The 19,199-nt window shown below is 39.6% G+C and overlaps 3 long non-coding RNA genes across 52 annotated transcripts in view; 2 read left to right on the plus strand and 1 right to left on the minus strand.

Moving 5' to 3' along the window:
- Positions 1-9,305, minus strand: LOC144314158 (uncharacterized). The gene is made up of 4 exons (XR_013379935.1): positions 8,522-9,305; positions 7,036-7,233; positions 6,739-6,958; positions 1-3,281 (listed from the first exon to the last, which is right to left on the minus strand). It is a non-coding gene; the product is annotated as an uncharacterized LOC144314158 (long non-coding RNA).
- LOC144314152 (uncharacterized) overlaps positions 1-19,199 on the plus strand; it is a 240,698-nt gene that overhangs the window by 78,275 nt on the left and 143,224 nt on the right. The gene's annotated exons all lie outside the window — the stretch shown is intronic.
- The window catches only part of LOC144314156 (uncharacterized), a 21,317-nt gene continuing 10,976 nt past the window's right edge, over positions 8,859-19,199 (plus strand). Inside the window, exon 1 of the long non-coding RNA XR_013379932.1 lies at positions 8,859-9,140. This is a non-coding gene — a long non-coding RNA (uncharacterized LOC144314156). The remainder of the gene's footprint in view (positions 9,141-19,199) is intronic.

Below are 19,199 nucleotides of genomic sequence, written 5' to 3' on the forward strand. Positions count from 1 at the left end.
GTTACTCCTTCAATTTAGAGTTATACCATGTTGAATGACTTCCTAGAAATTTGATACATGAGAGGAAAATTGAGGCCATAAAAAAATGTTTTTATTCTACCTTCATTCTTTTTTTAAAAAAGGTTTTTATTGGTTTATTTGAGAGAGAGAAAGAGCATGAGTGAGGGGAGGGGCAGAAGAAGAGGAGAAGCAGGCTCCCCACTAAGCAGGGAGCTGTATGAGAGACTGGATCCCAGGACGTGGGGGTCATGACCCAAGCCAAGGGCAGACACTTAATTGAGCCACTCAGCTGCCCAACTGCTTTCATTATTGATGAGTGACTCATCTGGGTAGATAATTTTAGGTTCAAAATAATTTCCCTCAGAATTTGAAGGTTTTTTCTGTCTTGTTTTGTTGTTTTTTTTTTATTTTCTGCTAGCTTCTAGTGTAACTATTGAGACTTCTGATGCCACTCTGAGGATTTTTAAAATTCTCCTCCCACTCACCTCCCCTCTGGTAACCATCAGTTCATTCTCTTTGTCTGAAAGTCTATTACTTGGGGTGCCTGGCTAGCTTAGTCAGTAGAACACACAACTCTTAATCTCGGGATCATGAGTTCAAGCCCCATGTTGAGCATGGAGCCTACTTAAAAACAAAGTCTGTTTTTTTGCCTTTTTTTTTTCTTTATTCATTTGTTTTTTCATAAATTCCACATACAAGTAAAATCATAGGGTATTTGTCTTTCCCCAACATTTCACTTAGTATTAACCATCTAGATCTATCCATGTTGTTGCAAATGGCAAGATCTCATTCTTTTTATAATGCTGCAATAAACATGGGTGCATGTATCTTTCATATTAGTGTTTCATTTTCTTTTGGTAAATACCCAATAATGCAAATACTGGATCATATATTTTTAATTTTAATTTTTTGAGAAACCTCCATACTGTTTTCGACAGTGGCTGTACCAATTTACATTCCTACCAACAGTGCATGAAGGTTCTTTTTTTTCAATATCCTTACCAGTACTTCTTATTTCTAGTGTTTTTGATTTCAGCTAGTCTGACAGATGTGAGGTCATATCTTACTGTTGTTTTGATTTGTATTTCCTTGATGATAAGTGATGCTGAGCATCTTTTCATGTGTCTATTGGCCATCTCTATGTCTTCTTTGGAGAAATGTCTATTTATGTCTTCTGCCATTTTTAAAATTGGATAAATTATTTGGGTTTTTGGTGTTGAATTATATAATTTCTTTCTATATTTTGTATACTAACCCTTAACTGGGTATGTAGCTTGTAAATATCTTCTCCCCTTCAGTAGGTTGTCTTTTTGTTTTGTTCATGGTTTCCCTCATTGTGCAAAAGCTTTTTATTTTAGTGTACTCTCAGCAGTTTAATTTTGCTTTTGTTTCCCTGAAGAGACATATCTAGACATATCTACTTCTAAGGCTGATGTCAAAGATATTAGAGCCTGCCTGTGTTTTCTTCTAGGAGTTTTATGGTTTCAGGTCTCACGTTAGGTCTTTAAGTAATTTTGAGTTTATTTTTTTTATAGAGTATAAGAAAATTGTCCACTTTTGTTCTTTTTATGCATGTAGCCACCCGGGTTCCCAGCATCATTTACTGAAGAGACTGTCTTTTCCCCCATTGTATATTCTTGCTTCCTTTATTGTAGATTAATTGATCAAATAAATGTGAGTTTATTTCTGGGTTCTCTATTCTGTTCAGTGATCTGTGTTTATCTTTGTACTAGTACCATACTGTTTTGATTGCTATAGCTTTATAGTATACCTGGAAATTTGAGATTGTAATACTTCCAGCTTTATTCTTCTTTCTGAAGATTACTTTGACTTCTTGGAGTGCCTGGGTGACTCAGTTGGTTAAGTGTCTACTTTCGGCTCAGGTTGTGATCCCAGGGTCCTGAGATCGATGGAGCCCTGAGTCTCCCTCTCCCTCAGCACCTCCTCCCTGTTCATGCTCTCTCACACTCTCTCTCTAGATAGATAGATTCCTTGACTTCTGATTCTTTTGTAAATAAATTGTTTTATTTTCCTTAAAAGCTTTGTCTATTCTCTTGTTTTCCGTGTTCTGAAAAACTTCAAGAATATGCTTTATTTTGGATCTTATGCTAGGCACTAGATGTGCTCTTGTGACCTGAAAAATTATGTCCTGCAATTGTTGGAGACTCTAAAAATAATTTTCTCTTATTTTACTTGTTCTTTCTTTCTGGAATTTCAATTATTGGGATTTGTACATCCTGAAATGATCCTCTAGTTCTCTTATAATTTCTCTCCACTCTTTTCATATATTTTTAATACTTCTGGGAGACTTACTCAATTTTTTATGTTTTAAAAATATTTTACTTATTTATTTTGAGAGAGAATGAGAGAGAGAGAGAGAGCAGGAGCAGAGGGGGAAGGACAGAGGGAGAAGCAAACTCTCCACTGCGCAGGGAGCCTGATGCAAAACTCGATCCCAGGACCCTAGGATCATGACCTGAGCTGAAGGCAGACACTTAAATGACTGAGCCAGTCAGGCACCCTCAGTTTTTTCTTTTAACTTTCTGTTGAGTTTTTTTTTTTTAATTGGGTATTATATATATTTTTTTATTTCCAGGAAACTTTTTTGTTTTTTGATATTTTTCTTTTTTATACCATGTTATTCTTGTTTCATAAATACAATATCTTCTTTTATTTCTCTAAAGATACTAGGTATTTTTTCAGGTTTTCAGATCTGTGCGTTGTCTCTGTTTCCTACACATTGCTTTTCTCCCATAGTTTTGACCTCTCTCTTTTACCTTACAGTCTTCTGATGTCTTGTGCTCCTTATCTGTCCTCTTACAGTCACAGTGGACCACTGTGAGCTGCTCTGAGGCACAGGACATGAAGGAGAGCCTGTCAGTGGCAGCCATCATCCTGAATAGGCTCATTTAGCTCTGCATTTTGAGGGGAGCCCCCTATATCATTCTCTTTAGGGATTTTCTCCCTAAAATCCCTACACATGGGAGCTGGGGTTTCACATTTGCCAGAGAACAACCTTCCAGAATACAAATTCTCTGTTTTTTTCAGTTCACAAACTTAAACCGGTATAAAAGTGTCTAGTATAGCAGATAGAGAAACCCAAAATGTTCGACCCAGCCTTTTTCCTCACTGCTTTGGTGCAGTTTTAAAGTTGGTTCCGTCACATACTGATGGGGAATAGCGAAGAACTAGGAGCTCCTCCAGACACTGTGGAAGTGGGCAGATGTCTTCCCATGAAGCAGGAATGTTAAATGGATTATTTTCTCCTTTTGGGTTGAGTTCTGCAATATCAGAAATAGAGATTCATAGCAGCTCCAATGCTTTATCATATTCTGGATCTATAATAATGTCACATGTATAATTTATTTTATAAACATAATGTTACCCCCATGTCATCCTCTCCATTTGTTAATTTTTAGTGACTTCCCCTTTTGGTCTTAACTCTAAAGGTCTTTTTGTTATTTGTCTGCTTCTTCTATCTCTTTTGAGCTTGTAATTTCTGTTTGAAAAATGCTCTGGCCTTTTTTGAAGAAAACATCATAAAGAAAGAATTGTAACTAGCAAATGATAGGCCCCAGTGACACACAGAATCTGGCTGACCTAAAATGCTGATCCATGTAACAAGTGCATTCAACTATATGTCCAGCAGAGTCCAACAGTTTCAAGACGTCTGGAGTTGATCTTTCTTTTCAGAATCAGTGTAAAAATTGGGATAAAGAATTTTCTGAGTGAGCCAGCAAGCCCCTGAGAACCCTCACCATAAATTGGATTAATATTATTGGATTAATATTGTTTTAAGGGAAATGGCCCAGCAAGATGACACCCAACTTCTGACTCTGTATAATAAACTAAAGACCATTCATTTTTGTAAAAGATATTATTTATTTATTTATTTGACAGAGAAAGAATGCACAAGTAGGCAGAGCAACAGGTGGAGAGAGAGAGAGGGAGACACAGGCTTCCCACTGAGCAGAGAGCCTGATGCAAGACTCCATTCCAGAAAACACTGGGATCATGACCTGAGCTGAAGGCAGATGCTTAACCAACTAAGCCACCCAGGTGGCTCTTAGGTGCCCCTGAAGAGCATTCATTATTCTAAATACTTTAATGCTGAGTAAAAACTAAGGATTTCTTAATCAGGATCACCATTCTTTTTTTAAAATGTCATATCCCTTTATCACTGGAAAATTAACTTGAGCTTAAAATCATATGCCTGGGTACAGTTTGTATATACTTAATGGTGATGCTTAAACAATAATTATATTATCCAGCCCACTGGTAAAGGACTTTGCCTGAAATCCCCAGTGTCTGTCTCTGCTAGGTCTACTTTGGTTTCTCTATCTAAAGAAGTTCAGATGAAATTGTTTTTTTCAATATGTCTTACATAGTTCAGTCATTCAACGAGTATTAAATGGTATCTCCATGCACCTAGCACTGTGGCAGATCCTAGGGATACAAGAGTGAGCCACAAAGGCCCTAATTGCTGCCTTTGTGGGCCTCACAGTCTAGGGAAAGGCAGGCATTAACCAAACACAGAACTAAAGGTGTCATTACACAAAGTATATCATTGTTTGAAGATATATCTTAAGGAAAACTGAGGTAGGTTAGAAGTTCACAAAGCAAAATGTGAGATATCATCTACAGCTGCAGGTGGTCACTAGTCCAAGGGAAGGGGAGAGGAAAAAGCTGGCTCTGGGTGAAGGAATGCCCTGTCCCAGAATGAATGTGGTTCCTTTGAGGAAAAAGAAGAAAGTGCACTGTGGCTAGACTACAGAGCCAGAGAGAAAATTGTGTGAGTCAAGACTGCAGAGGTGATTGGGTGGTCACCACCATGTAGGGCTTTGGGAGCCAAAGAAAGGACTTCGGTCCTAATCCAAGAGGTGATAAAAAGTCACTGAAGCATTTTCACAGGAAGTTGTGCCACATTAAAACATAACTTGCAAAGCCCCTCTGGCTCAGTGAAGGAAGCAAATTGAAGAGTGGATGGAGGGAGACTGGTTAGTGCCATAGTGTTGTGGTCCAGACAAGATGTGGTAAGTTCCAATGGGAGCTGGGACCGGTGTCAGAGCAGTGATGCAGTGGGCATAGTGCAAGAAAGGGAGGTGCCATCTACATTTTGTGTTGTAGAATTGGATGGGCAATGGTGCCATTACTGGGGCATTCAAGTGGGAATTTTGCTTGCCATTTTGATGTAAGTGTATAGAACTCCAAGGATGCATGTGGGCCATAGATAGAAATTTGAGAACATGGTACCATGGTCAAGTAAAGGACTGGTTAACCCAGTGTTTCTCTAGAGATAATGAATCCCTGGATCAGAATCCCTTGGAGCTCTCTGGTTAAAATGCAGGTTTTTTAGAGCCATCTCAGAACTATAGAATCAAAGTTGGTAGGTGTAGATCCCAAAGAATTTTTATTTCTCAACAAGCACCCTATCTGATTTCTTAAGAAACTCTATATTTGAGATCCACCAGCCTAGAGACTGAGATGCCCCTGCAGAGCGAGCTCCAACATTTACTGCCTTGGTGGAAGAGGGTAGGCCTACAAAGACGTACCTCCTTGAGTTTTATTTTCCTTACTTACTAAAAAAAATTAAAAATGCATCTCAGGTTTCCCTTTAGAGCTGATTATCTATCTAGATTAATCTCACAATTCATGTAAAATTAACACTCTTGCTCCCCAAGGTCCACGTACAGAAAAGTCAGCCCTGACACGCTTATCTTGTGCTGACCACCTAGCTTAGGCCCTTGTCCTTTGTTTCATGGGCTCCCTTCCCTTCTTCTCCGAGACACTGACCTTTTGACTCATGCCTTTCCCTAGAAAGACAGCATTTCCAGTGAGCAAAATGTCACATTACCTTTGCTGAACAGGACATTTCAAATAAAATATTAGCAATAACAATTACCTCTAAGCCACTAATCCCTCTGAAGCTACTTTAAACCACCAAAGGATTTAAGGCAATTCCCTGAAAATATCTCTGGCTTAATAGATTATGGTGCTGGGCGATGAAATATATTGGCTCACGAAGCCTTAACTTGTATTATGTGGCATTTTCACCTATAAAAGAAAGTCATGATACAAACTGCTTCAGCTATTATTTAATATAAAAACCAGATCCTGAAAATCATCATCATCATCATCATCATCATCATCCTACAGCACGCATCCCACTGTATAAATACTTCTCTGCCCAGGGTGTTATGGGAAGCGAAGCCACTAGAAAACAAAATTACTATTGAAATACTCATTTCCCTGGGTATGTTAGCAATTCGCTGTGGCAGGCACATACAAGAGCCTGCTGTGAAAGAAAGCTTTCCCCCCCTCAGTGGAGGAGGGACATGGATTAGCATGGGTGATGGTACCTCTGAGCTCTCATCCTTCAGGCCAGTTTCCTTTGCCCATAGCTGAATTTCTGAGGACCACGTTTCTGTACCATATACAGTAACAGGCTTTGGGGTGGGGGGGATATGGTATGTGAGTCCCCTTTTAGAATACTTTGTTTTTGTTTTTAGTGATAAGCCAAAGGTGATAAAGTGAAGACATTTCCCCTCTAGTCAGTAAGTGACCACCCCAGACCTCCAAGCCCAGCCCTCTCTCTGCTACACTGCCCACTGACCTGGGAAGGTGAGCCTGATTCTCTAAGTTAGGGACAAAACTGACAGTTGACGCTCAGACTTTGAAAACAGAGCCCAGACCCACCACTTGCAGAGGTGCTTCTGCAGCCTGTTGATGGTGGCTCACCTGATGGCCATTTTCTTGAGAGTGCAGCATACAAGTTAGTAACTCTGGCCACCAATTCCCGGAGGAGAAACCAAACCCGGCCCTTTGTGTCTTCATCACTCCCCATGTGGTATGAGACAGGGTAGATGGTTTAGCTACATTATGTCCTTACATGACAGATGGGCAGCATACATCTTTCCTTGTGTAAAAATGTCACAGCAGCTACAGATAGAGTTGGTGGCTGAAAATGGAAAGTGATGCAGATTAGCTTTAACCTAACGGAACAGGCAGGAACTTGAATAAAACACGCAGACCCACCTTCTAGAGCAGTTGGTCTCTAATCCTGATGAGCAATTGACAGGCAATAGGGGGAAAGTCAGAGCATCAAGAATCTGGAGTATTTCCAGGTGGTAGATGTTTAATTCACCATGATTTTTATCTGTCCTGAGGAAATGGGCTCGAATTCGAAAGGCAGTACAACTTTTGTAGCTTGCTATATGAAACAGATTGGAGAGACTACAAAGGGTTAAAACAATTTTTTTTTTGCAGTTAACCAAAGGATTTTCTTTGTCCCTTTCATTTTCTAATGAAATTTTTAAAAATACAAATGGAAGACCTAGAAACTTCTTCCCCCCCCCCCCCCGCTTCCCCCTCGCTCAGATAAAAATACATAGCATTAGCACCTTCTATACTCGGTGATGTATTTTGAGTGATAATCATAATGACGTTATCAGTTTTATTCTAACACTAATAATTGAGGAAGCATAACAGAAACATTTCAGAGAACATGGCATTCTTTGGTAAAGTTTAACACCAGGGTCTGGATGTGAGGTGTGAGATTGGCTGTTTTTTCCTACCTTCCTTTCTAAACTTTAGTCCTTTGATTATTTTCAGTGTTATTTACAAACAATAATAATTCACATTGATGATAATATGGTTCAGCACTAACGTCCTAAAGACAAAGTATACTCATTTTATGTAGATAATTTCTAGGGAAATTCCACCTTGGGATATTATTTAATGCTTTGACAGAATAATTTCATTATTTTCACTCACTTTTTTTACTTCTAAAAGTAACTCGAAATATGAAAAGAAATATTAAATAATTTCCTTCTAAAGAGAATTGTTCAAATATGAATATAGATATCATTAAGTAAAACATTAAAAAAATAATGCAAGGTTTGAAAATGGTCAAAGGACTTGAACAAAGAGGAAGAAGAAAATAGGGTAAACAACATGAAAATGTTAAACCTTACTTTCTAGAACACCTGAAAACCAAAAGCAAGAGGCTACCTGGAGGGCATAGAGCACATCTGTTTGGGAGTAGTTGCAATACAAAGGTGTGTGATGCTGGTTGGTGTGGGCTGGGTAGCAGGAGCGCTCCCATACATTACTGGAGAGTAGAGACCCAGAGACAGCTCCGGTGGCCGCCTGGACAGTCGACCCTAGAGCCCCCCTCATGACTAGAGGAAGATAGACTTGAGACATACTTCAGAATTCCAATTAATAGCACTGTGTGATGGATCACATGAGGGTAGTGAAAAGGGGGAGGTTATTATGGAGTAAGAGTCTACAGTGATTCTCAGATTCATGATCAGATCATAGATGGTAGTGTCATGAGGCAAGAAAGGGACTAACATTGCAAGTATCCCAATAGGGAAAACCACCCAAGAAAAGACAACTTTGTGGGTGCCACGGTGGCTGGCCACTTGAAATTTGTATTTCTTTTGCTTACTTCTTATGACTATTGGCAAATGGTGTAACGTTTCACAACCTCCAATACATTTTGTGTTATATTGTTTACCAATAATAGTTGTTTCCTCTTCTCAGCTGTTGGGTGGTAGGCTTCAGATGACTCCGGTAGGCAGTTCTCCCTCCCTTGTAGGAATCCAGTTGGGATTAGACACTATACATGACCAGTGGAGGTTTAGCACACGAGTTACTGAGGGAGGCAGGCAGAAACAGGGACATAGAAATAGAAGAGCTCCTCCTTATTCTCCTCCCATCAAATGCAACCAGTGGCTTAACCTCTCAAAGAACAGTTTCCTCTTCAGTAAAACAGTTTATCTTCACACACACACACACCCTGCAGAGACTTGGGAGGGTGTGCAGTGCCGTGGGGAATGGGCCTCTCTGTGCTCCATTCTATTCTGGGGTCAGAGATGACATTGGCCAGAGAGGTGGAGCCAGTGGTTTCCAACCATTTGCTGTGTCATTTCTGTGAACTTTAAATCTTTAAATCTTCCTGGTGGTCTGCCAAATCTTGATCCAGGTATAAAATTGCCTTTTGCTACAACGTATTACTGAGCAGGCAGTTCAGACAGTTAACTGCCTGATGGAGCATTCTGCTGAGTGGATCGCAAGATGTAAAACTGGGAACAATTTTGCCATACAGTAGACTAGATAGGAAGGAGAGCAAATAGGTGAGTCAGCACCAAAAGGAAGATCGTGTCCTGAATTATGTAAAATCTTGGCTCTGTGATTGGAGGTATATATATATATATATATAATCATCAGGCTACCGTCTACTCAGAGTGACATTCTACTCAGGGTAAACTTTTCATATTAAAAGTGTAAAACTTTGGGTACCTTTGTGTCCTTTGGGAAATGTTATTTAGTAGTAATGACTAAATTGTCATCGTTACCAACTTGGTCAGGTTTATTTTTGGACTTAAATCTCTTCAGCTATGTTGCCCCACACTCCAGCCTTTGTAAGAGCAGCCTGAACAAAGAGATTGGAAATCGAGTAGTAAGTCCTCACCCTCAATCCCATCCCAGCAGACCACTCTGCCTCTGAGCAACCCCGTATGTAAAGTGGGGATAGACGGTTCCCTGCTATGTAGTGCCTGGAGTGCAGATTCTCTAGCCTCTGTGTTTGTTCTCTTTGGGGAGCAAACATGTCTTTCTTGAGCTGTACGGGTATTTTATTTCATCCAGCTAATATATGCATGTATATTTAAAAAATCAAATACACCCCCATAAGCTTAGGACAAACAGAAATTTTCTACCTTACTCCATCCCACATCCTGTTCTTTCTACTGGGAAACTCCCTCAATTTCTCACCATGTTGGTCACCTCCGTGTTCCCAGAAATATATACATACAGTTTTTTTTCAATGTTATTTTTTATCTAGTGGTCTCTTCTTACGTAGATGAGGGTCAGCACTCTCTCATCACTAACTCCCTCTTTTCTCCACATCCTCCCAATATAGTTATCCACTGGTTTAGAATAAATCACTTCCAGTGTTGACGCAATTCTGCTCATGTAAATAACTGTTCACTACATGGTCAAGTACACTATGACTGCATTTACTTTCCTAATCAATTTTTTTTGTTTTCCTTGGAAATTCCAATTGTCTAACTAGTTTACTAGCACCATCTGTAATCTACATATTATCATTATTGAATTGTTCTCCTGGATTGCTCCATCCTCCTGGTTCATTCAGAGCTAGTCACTCTTTAGACCAGTGCTGTTCAGTAAGATTTTAGTTACTGAGCACTTGAAATGCAGCTAAGCTAGTGCAACGGAAACACTGAAGTTTTCACTTTAAAAGATTTTAATTGGTGTGTTGAGTTCATTTGTATTTAATTTAAGTACTTAAATGATTGGGTTAAAATCTTTCATCTTGGTATTTGTTTTAGCCCATTTGTTCTTTGCTCCTTTATTTCTCATTTCCTGGCTTCTTTTAGGTGAATTGGTTACATGTTAGTATTGACTCTTTCTGATTTATTTAGTAGTTGACCTAGAAATTACAGTATGTATCGCTAAGTTCTCAAAGTCTCCCTTCAAACAGAACTTTATTTCTTCATGAACAGTATGGGAAACTTAACAAGAGTATGGGTTGATTTCTTCCCTTGTGCCCTTCAGGCTAATGCTATTCTTATACTTCATGTTAACTCCTCAGAAGGCATTTTAAATATTTTGCTTTACCTATCAATAGACCTTTAAAGCAATTTAAAATTTTATAAAAACAACACATACACACATACAGATATACATATATATTTAAAATCACTAAAAAATAAAAGCTGTTATAAATATTCCTAAATAATTACTTTCTAGTACTCTTAATTCCTATCTAGAGATGTGGATTTCCATCTCCAAGCCTATTCTGTTTTCTAAGTCCTGTGTGTATGTATAGTGAGGAGATGGTGGACGCCAAGCTATGGCATTCTTTGTATGGAATGGGGGATAGATTTTGAGCATTGACCTCTCTTCACACTAAAGTTGGATCAATCTTTCTATTTTTGGCCCCCCACCCAATGATGTGTCAGAACCAGCTCCTGCCAGACAAAAAGCCAGTCATGCACATTTCTTCTCAATCAATCCCACATTCAGTGATGGCATGTTGGTAGCTTGAAATTGGCTATAGTGGTACACTTCCACCACAAAAATCAGTAAATCCTGTAAACTTGGACTTGTTTTATTCTTTCTTTCTTTCTCTTTTCTTTTCCTTTTCTTTCTTTTGTGCTTTTATTTTCAGAGAGATGTTTGTAAGAATTGAGCACACCACTGCCTGCACCTTATCCTCATGTTCTGTTGTGCCTGACACTGTGCCGTGATGTAGGTAGGGAAGATGACTCTTTCTGGCCCCTACCTCCATAAACACCCTGGTCTCCGACTTCCCTTCCTCTGCCATATCTGGCAGTTTCCTTTGTTTGCTTGGGACATCCTTCTCTTTGTCCTTGTGGGTTAATTATTATTTGAGTGGAGCATATATCATTAATCTAATTATCTTTATCTAAAAACCCCTATCTTTGTCTTTAGAAGTAGAAACTTCATGAAATCAGCAACTTCAAGAATTCAAGGAGGCTTGGTAATGATTCAGGCCCATATACAAAAATTCTGGTAACCTCCACATTGGTTACCAGGTTACCTTTCAGTCTTACGAAAAAAAAATGAAGACAATGAGCAGCTATTTTTCACCTCTAATGAGAGAAAAATGAAGAAAATTAGTCTTTAACCACAGCATGAATCATTTAGATGTCAGTAATTTGATTCAAGGTAACATGTATTGAGTGATTACTATGTGCTACACAATATACTAGGTGCTGGGGAGACAAGAAGGAAGAAGGCGGTCATAGTCCAGCCCTTACAGAGCTTACAGTAGAGCAGGAAAGACAATCAAACAATTTGAAACACCTCTATAGACATGGTACCTGTTAGAAGAAGAAAAGTAGTGTCTACCCTAAGAGCACATGACACATTTAGTGTAATCTGGGGTACAGGGAAGACTTCCCAGAGAAAAAGGTGCTCTGACTGAGACTTGAAGGGCAAGGAGCAGCATTCCTCTGTGGCTACAAATAAAAGAGACCTCATAGCTTGTTTAAACAAATATATAATTTATTAAAGAACATTAGGTAGCCTACACAATCTCCAGGAAGGTCAGAGAACCAGCTTGGAGGCTCTAAAGCCATAAATCATGCCCAGATTAAACCATCAGACACTCCTCTTGCAAGGACCCTCCTGCCCCTGGCAGAGGCTCTGTGCTGGAACGGCACAGCAGAGGCGTGGCAGTGCTGACACTCTACTCTTACTGATGTTGCCTCTAAAAGAGGAATGTCTCTCTGCCCTCCTTGTCAGAATGGACATTCTGTCTTCCTGTTACCTTTTTATTAACTTAAATCTCAGAAAAGGTGTGTTTTGCCAGGAGTGAATAACATGAGCATAGCCTTGTTCCAGGCTGAGAAGGCTGAGAAATTTAGTTTGTCCCATCTATTTTGAGTTGTGGGAATCAAAAGATGGGAAATGGCACAACACAGAATCTTTAAAAGATACTTAGTGGCCAAAGGTATGAAAAATGTCTATCCCAAAATGCCCTTGTCACTGGATTTCTAGTGATACTGTTTGGATTTCATCTGTGTATGGCTATTACTTCAATGTGTGAGTACATTTGAGCTTTTGCATAGAATCAGTGCTCTTAATACTAACTGCTTTCTGGAGATCACCTGTCTCAGCCCCCACCTCCTTAGAAAGCAAATTGTTATTTATTCCCACTGTAACAGAGGAGGCAGGTAGGTCTTTGGGAGCTCATGTGCCCTGCCTTAGCTCACACAGGCAGTAAGAGGGAGAGCCAACACCAGAATTCTTATCTTTTGGGTGTTCACATCCTTCTCTCAGGTGGTGTGGTACCCTTAGGTGAGGGAGGGGTAACGGATGCACGTTATGTTTGGAGGCAGCAAGTATAAGACCAGTAGCTTAGGTTAGGAAGGTAGCAGTGGAGATGAATCAAGGTGGGCAGATGGTAGAGATATGTAGTAAAATTAGCAGGGCTTTGCAATGGATTAAATGTGGCACGTTGATGGGGAAGAAAGAGTTAAGCATGGCCTCCAGTTTTTGGCTGATTGAACCAAATGACAATGCTTTTTACTATAATAGGTAAGAGAGTATGGCATGGGACCGAAGGGTAGGTGGAAGAGGTGAGGAATGGAATATATAATGTGCTCACTGTGAGATATGTCCAATTTGAACGGCCCAAGGAACAGCTTTATGGAGATGTTTAAAGCAAGGAAACACACCTTTTGGTATCACTGACATGTTTATGGTAACTGACCCAACGATATCGACAAAACCACCCAGGGAGAGAGTATAGGTGGAGATGAGAGGAGGGACTAGGGCATAACCCCAAGGACTAGCAGGATATGAAGAACTGGTGGAGGACAACCACACCTATAAGGAGACAAAAGGGGAGTGACCCCAGGGGAAGTAGAAATCAAAGAGGGGAAGAGCTACAAAGAACACAGCTCCGGGATCCCTGGGTGGTGCAGCGGTTTAGCGCCTGCCTTTGGCCCAGGGTACGATCCTGGAGACCCAGGATCGAGTCCCACGTCGGGCTCCTGGTGCATGGAACCTGCTTCTCCCTCTGCCTGTGTCTCTGCCTCTCTCTCTCTCACTGTGTGCCTATCATAAATAAATTTAAAAAAAAAGAACACAGCTCCATCCCCTTACCCTGAGATGTTTGTTTAACTCATCTTTAGGATCAGATGGAGTATTATGCTTTGCTTTAAGTGTGAATGCTTATGAGGTAGGGGCTGGTTGTTCTCTTTAGGCCTTTAGAGCAGCTGTATTTATGAATCTAACGCTGACATGTGGCCTCGGTAGCCCGTAGTCACTTGTTTGGCTTTGGTTTCAGTTTCAATTAGCTTAGTGGTTTTCTAACCCTGTGCTCCCAGCCTCAGAAAATGAATATCCAGTGAATAATATCTGATAAACATAAAACAAGAGAGCAAGAGAGAGAGATACATAGAATATATGTGTCACTGGGGCTTGATGGGGTCAGAATTAAACTTTAAAATGTTCTAGGGGTGTCTGGTGGCTCAGTTGGTTAAGCATCTAACTGTTGGTTTTGGTTCAAGTAATGATTTGGTTGTGCAGTCGAGCCCCCCCATCAGGCTCCACATTCAGTGTGCAGTCTGCCTGTCCCTCTCCTTCCCCCTGCTTGCATTCTCTCTCATAAAGTAAAGTAAAGTAAAGTAAAGTAAAGTAAAGTAAAGTAAAGTAAAGTAAAATAAAATAAAATAAAATAAAATAAAATAAAATAAAATAAAATAAAATAAAATAAAATAAATAAAATAAATAAATAAAATAAAATAAAAAAAATTCTATACTTTTTGGAAAGCCTAACAAATCAGGATGATTGGTTTGATTCACATTTCTATCCATGGCTTATGTAAACTCAGAGAAGTTGCTCAATCCGCATGTAACTCAGCTCACTTTGCAAAATGAAAATAATACAACCATGTTCTCTTGGTTTAATGAGTGGATGTCTATCAATGTAAGCTTCTAATAGCCAAATGGAAAAATATAAGAAACAAAATTTTGAGGGGCACCTTGGTGGCTCAGTCAGTTAAGCTCAGGTCATGATCTCAGAGTCATGAGATAGAGCCCTGAGTCTGCTTAAGATTCTCTCCCTCTGCCCCTATCCTCCTTGTCTCCCTCTCTCAAATAAATAAATACAATTTAAAAAAATTTTTGATTGCTTTCCTTGGAAATAGGGTCTTTATTACAGACTTGTATAAAATACACAACTAGGGATCCCTGGGTGGCGCAGCGGTTTGGCGCCTGCCTTTGGCCCAGGGCACGATCCTGGAGACCCGGGATCGAATCCCACATCGGGCTCCCAGTGCATGGAGCCTGCTTCTCCCTCTGCCTGTGTCTCTGCCTCTCTCTCTCTCTCTCTCTCTGTGTGACTATCATGAATAAAAAAAAAAAAAGAAAAGAAACACAACTAGTAATATCATGCCATTAGGTTATATGAACCAAAGACTGGAATCAAGGTCAAAATGAACTATTTACCATCTATCAGACACATTAAGAAGTTCAATTAGAATATGCCCTATAGATTAGGGATATAAGGACCCTGACCTATTTAAGTACTTATCACATAGAGCACAGAATGTGATATAGCTTCCATTCTAACTGGTAGTTACATGAAATTTAACATTTCTCACTGTTTTCATGATGGAAGATATTTGCTAGAGTTTTCTAAGCCATAATTTCCATGTAACACAGACATTAGAGTTGCATGCTTTACTGCACTTTGGGGGACCGTTTCTAGGCTGAGTATTTACCAAGAAGCATTGGAAAGTGTCTGGTCTTGCAGGTCCCAGAAGAGTTTACACCATTCTTTCCTGACTTTCTCACCCCAGAACACTATTGCTTTTCATATTGATTAATATTAGCAATATCTTATTAATACAATTTTGTTTTACATTATGCCTTTATCCAAAGGGTCATGCACAGTATATCAGCAAGCCTCATAATAGCTGGAAGAAAGAGAAACTATATTCTTGATTTATTTGAATAAAGAAAATGAGGCAGTGGGAAGACAAGTTTCTTGTGTTTGTCCTTTGTATACGGATAAGCATCATTATGCTGGCTTCTTTATAAAGGAGAAGTTTCATAGTGAGAGAAGGTGCTGGAATAGGATTCTGGAGACTTGGCTCCTCACTCTGGCTTAGCTGCTAGCCATCCAAGTTCCTGGGGGCACCAAGGACCTCCCGTGAGTGGTACAGGAAAAGTGAAAATGTTGATGCCCCTTCAAACCTAGACTCTAAATGTTTGTGCAAAATTTAGGGGGAAGGCTGAAAACTAGGTGTGGAAAGAGGAAGAAAATGTATAGACCCTAGTTATCAAAACATGTAGGGCAGTTTGGGCAATTTCTTGGCTCTGTCTTCCTTAAAAGCAGTTTTGTGACCCTGTTTGAGATCACCAGTCTTCCTTTTGACATCACAAGTCTTCCTTGAGGTTTCCACACCCCACACCCATGCAGCTTATCTTTATATACCTTCACATTCCATAAATCCTGCAGAGGTCTGGTAAACATAGATCACTGCATCATCTTACACCTCCAGGGAGGTAGTTAGTACCTGTACACTGTCTCCTCAGGAAATGCCCAGATGGCACTGCTTCCCTATCCAGCTCTGCCTGAACAGGGAGCTTAACGTCATTGAGTCTTGTTCTCAGAAATTTCAAACTGGTATTAATGGTAAAACTCTTGTTTAAACAAAACTGCATGAAAACCAAGTCTGTGAAACAAAAGCTGGAGAAGGAGAGGGAGTTGCTGGAAGTCCTCTTCCTCCCTCCTTGTTGCTCTTATACTGTAGGAGGAGCCTAATAAAATCTTAAATAGTCTGTGAAGCATAGTTGGAAGTCACTGAACTGGGCTATCTGTCTTGGGTTAATCCAGCTCTCACATTTCATAATTCTGCTTAATTCTTTTAAGAGACTTAAACAGGAGAGAGGGCAAGAAATAAGTGGAGAGTTACATAGTGTTACACAGTTTCCTCAATCTTTAGTCATTTCGTCTTTAGACAGTGATTGTCCATCACCACTGGGTTCACCAGTGAGGGAGAGGAGAGAAGTAGTGATTCCCTTCACTAAGTCAAGGGAAGGAGAGAAACCCCAAGAAAAATCACTCAAACTATTTAAACAGGGAGGGTTGACCACACAGTAACCCCTTCCTCTACACATAGGACTGTTGAGCATCTCTCTCTGAAAGCACTGGCACTGCAGAGCACCTTAAGCTGCTGGAGTATATAAAATTTGAGAGGATAAATGGCAGCATTCCCAGGACTCACTCTGGCAAGGATGCATGTGTTTCCCCTGGTAGGTGTGTACACTGTGCAAGATGCCTGCACTCAAGCCGATTGTTATCCTTCCAAGGATCCTATACACAAGACAGTGGGATGTACCATGTGTATACAGTACCCAGCCCCGCCATTGGTAATTCCTCCCATCTCCATAAGCACCTCCTGTCAAGGGGCATAGTTTATTTCCTTTCCTGTTGAATTTTGGCTGGCCTATGACTTGCTCTGACCAAGAGATTGTGTTAGAAGTAATACGTCCTCAAGAATCCTGGGAGCTCCTGCTTTTGATGTCTTGAAATGGCTTGAAAAAGCTCAAGTTAGATTGCTGCAGAGTGAGAGGCCACAATGAGAGAGGTTCTGGAGGATGAGAGGTTATCTTGCACATTGGATCTCAGCCAATCTCCCAGCAGAGTGCAGCTGTATGAGTGGCCTCAGCCTATACCAGCAAGAAGCCACCACTTGAGTCCAGACAACCCACAGAATTCTAGGAAATAATAAGTTACTGTTGCTTTACTCCACTAAGTTTTGGGGTGCTTTGTTTCACAGTCACTGAAACAAAAAGTGGAGCAGCAGCCCAGAGGAGAGGAGAGAGTGCATGTCAGATCTGTGCAAAGGGACTGTGCAAGGGGAGGACCCTGTAGAACACACTGGGCAGCTGATACTCATGAGAATGTCTGTTTCCGAAGAGGGACGTATTCTCTCACCATGATTGCAACAATACCTGAGCATTATGTTAAAATAACAGCAGAACAGCAATGAAAGCAAACACTTAAATAGCATCTATTATATTTCAGGCACTGCTCTAAGTGCTTTATGTGTACTTTTTTTTTTTTCACTTAATTCTCTACAGAAAGTCTGTTAGGGAAGGTTCTATTATCATTCCATTCTGCAGATTAGAAAACTAATACACAGAGAGATTAAAATTTTTTAATCTCTAGAGATTAAAAAACATAGCCAGTATGTATAAGTTGGACTTTCTAACTCCAAAAGTTATACTTACAACCACAAAGCAATTATTGCTTCTCGTAAGGACAGCCAGGTTGATGTTTTAAGATGTATTAAAACATAAGATGACATATTTCAATTTTCAATACAGAATCCACCTGCACATTGAAAGAATAAACCATCATAAATAAATGGGCTTTCCTTTAGAAGTGTAAGATAGGCTCAGTAACTGAATGATCCAAAATATTGTATTAGTTCCCTGTAGTTGTTGTAACAAAACACCACAGACATGGTGGCTTAAACAACATACATACTCTCTTACAGTCTGGGAGCTCACAAGTCTGAAATCAGTTTTACTGGGGCAAAATCAATTTGTCAGCAGGTCCAGACTCCCTCTGAAAGTTCCAGTGGAGAATCAGTACCTAACCTTTCCCACCTTCTAGAGCTCCATTCCTTGCATTCCTTGGCTCCTGGCCCCTGCCTCCATCTGCAAAGCATAGCATCTTGCTTCAGTGTCACATGACCTTGTTTTGTGTCAAATCTCCCTCAGCCTCCCTTTTATAAAAATACTTGTAATTACATTGAGGGCTGCTCAGATAACCCAGGATAATCTCTCCATCTCAAGGAGTTGAATCACATCTGCAGTTCCATATAAAGTAACATTCACAGTTTCCAGGGATTAGAATGTAGATATTGTTGGGAGACATTATTCTGTTTATCTAAAATATTAATTATATTATCAGTATAATTCACGTTAATAAATATAAGGGAAAATAATTGCATAAATTCTTTTAAAAAGCATGTCAACATTCATTCTGGATTTTAAAAAATGATTAATAAAATAGGATAGATAATTTGTTATCTTTTATCACTATTAATCCAAGAGCCAGCATCCTCCTTAATGGGAAACCCAAGGACATTCCCAGTCCCAAATGTCACAAATGGAGCCCTTTTTATGATCATAACTATTTATTTTGTTGGAGGGGGCTGATGAACACAGAAGGGTAAATGTATAATAATTGGAAAAGAAGGAGAAAAAACTTTCATTATTACAAGTATATGATTCCCCACCTGGAGAATCCAAGAGAAGCAACTGAAAATTTATCTGAAGAAATGGAAAATGTCTGTAGGTATAAAACTAATGTAGAGAAATAAATAGTCTCTATATGCACAAATAATATCAGAAGAAGAAAGAAGAAAGAAAAGAAAAGAAAAAAGAAAACAACCCCATTAAAATAGCAACACACACACAGCCAAAAATAAAAAACATGTAAAAAAACATGTAAAAGCTATATAAAAACAATCATGTACTTCTGAGAGGCACAATAAATCGTATTGGCACAACCGAATAGACATCTGGAAAAATAAAATGAATCTGGATCTACACCTCACATGTTAAGGATAAATTCTAGATGGAATAAATATTTAGATGTTAAAAATTAAAACTGT

The sequence above is a fragment of the Canis aureus genome, chromosome 5 (assembly GCF_053574225.1).
Source record: "Canis aureus isolate CA01 chromosome 5, VMU_Caureus_v.1.0, whole genome shotgun sequence".
Lineage (NCBI taxonomy): Eukaryota > Metazoa > Chordata > Mammalia > Carnivora > Canidae > Canis > Canis aureus.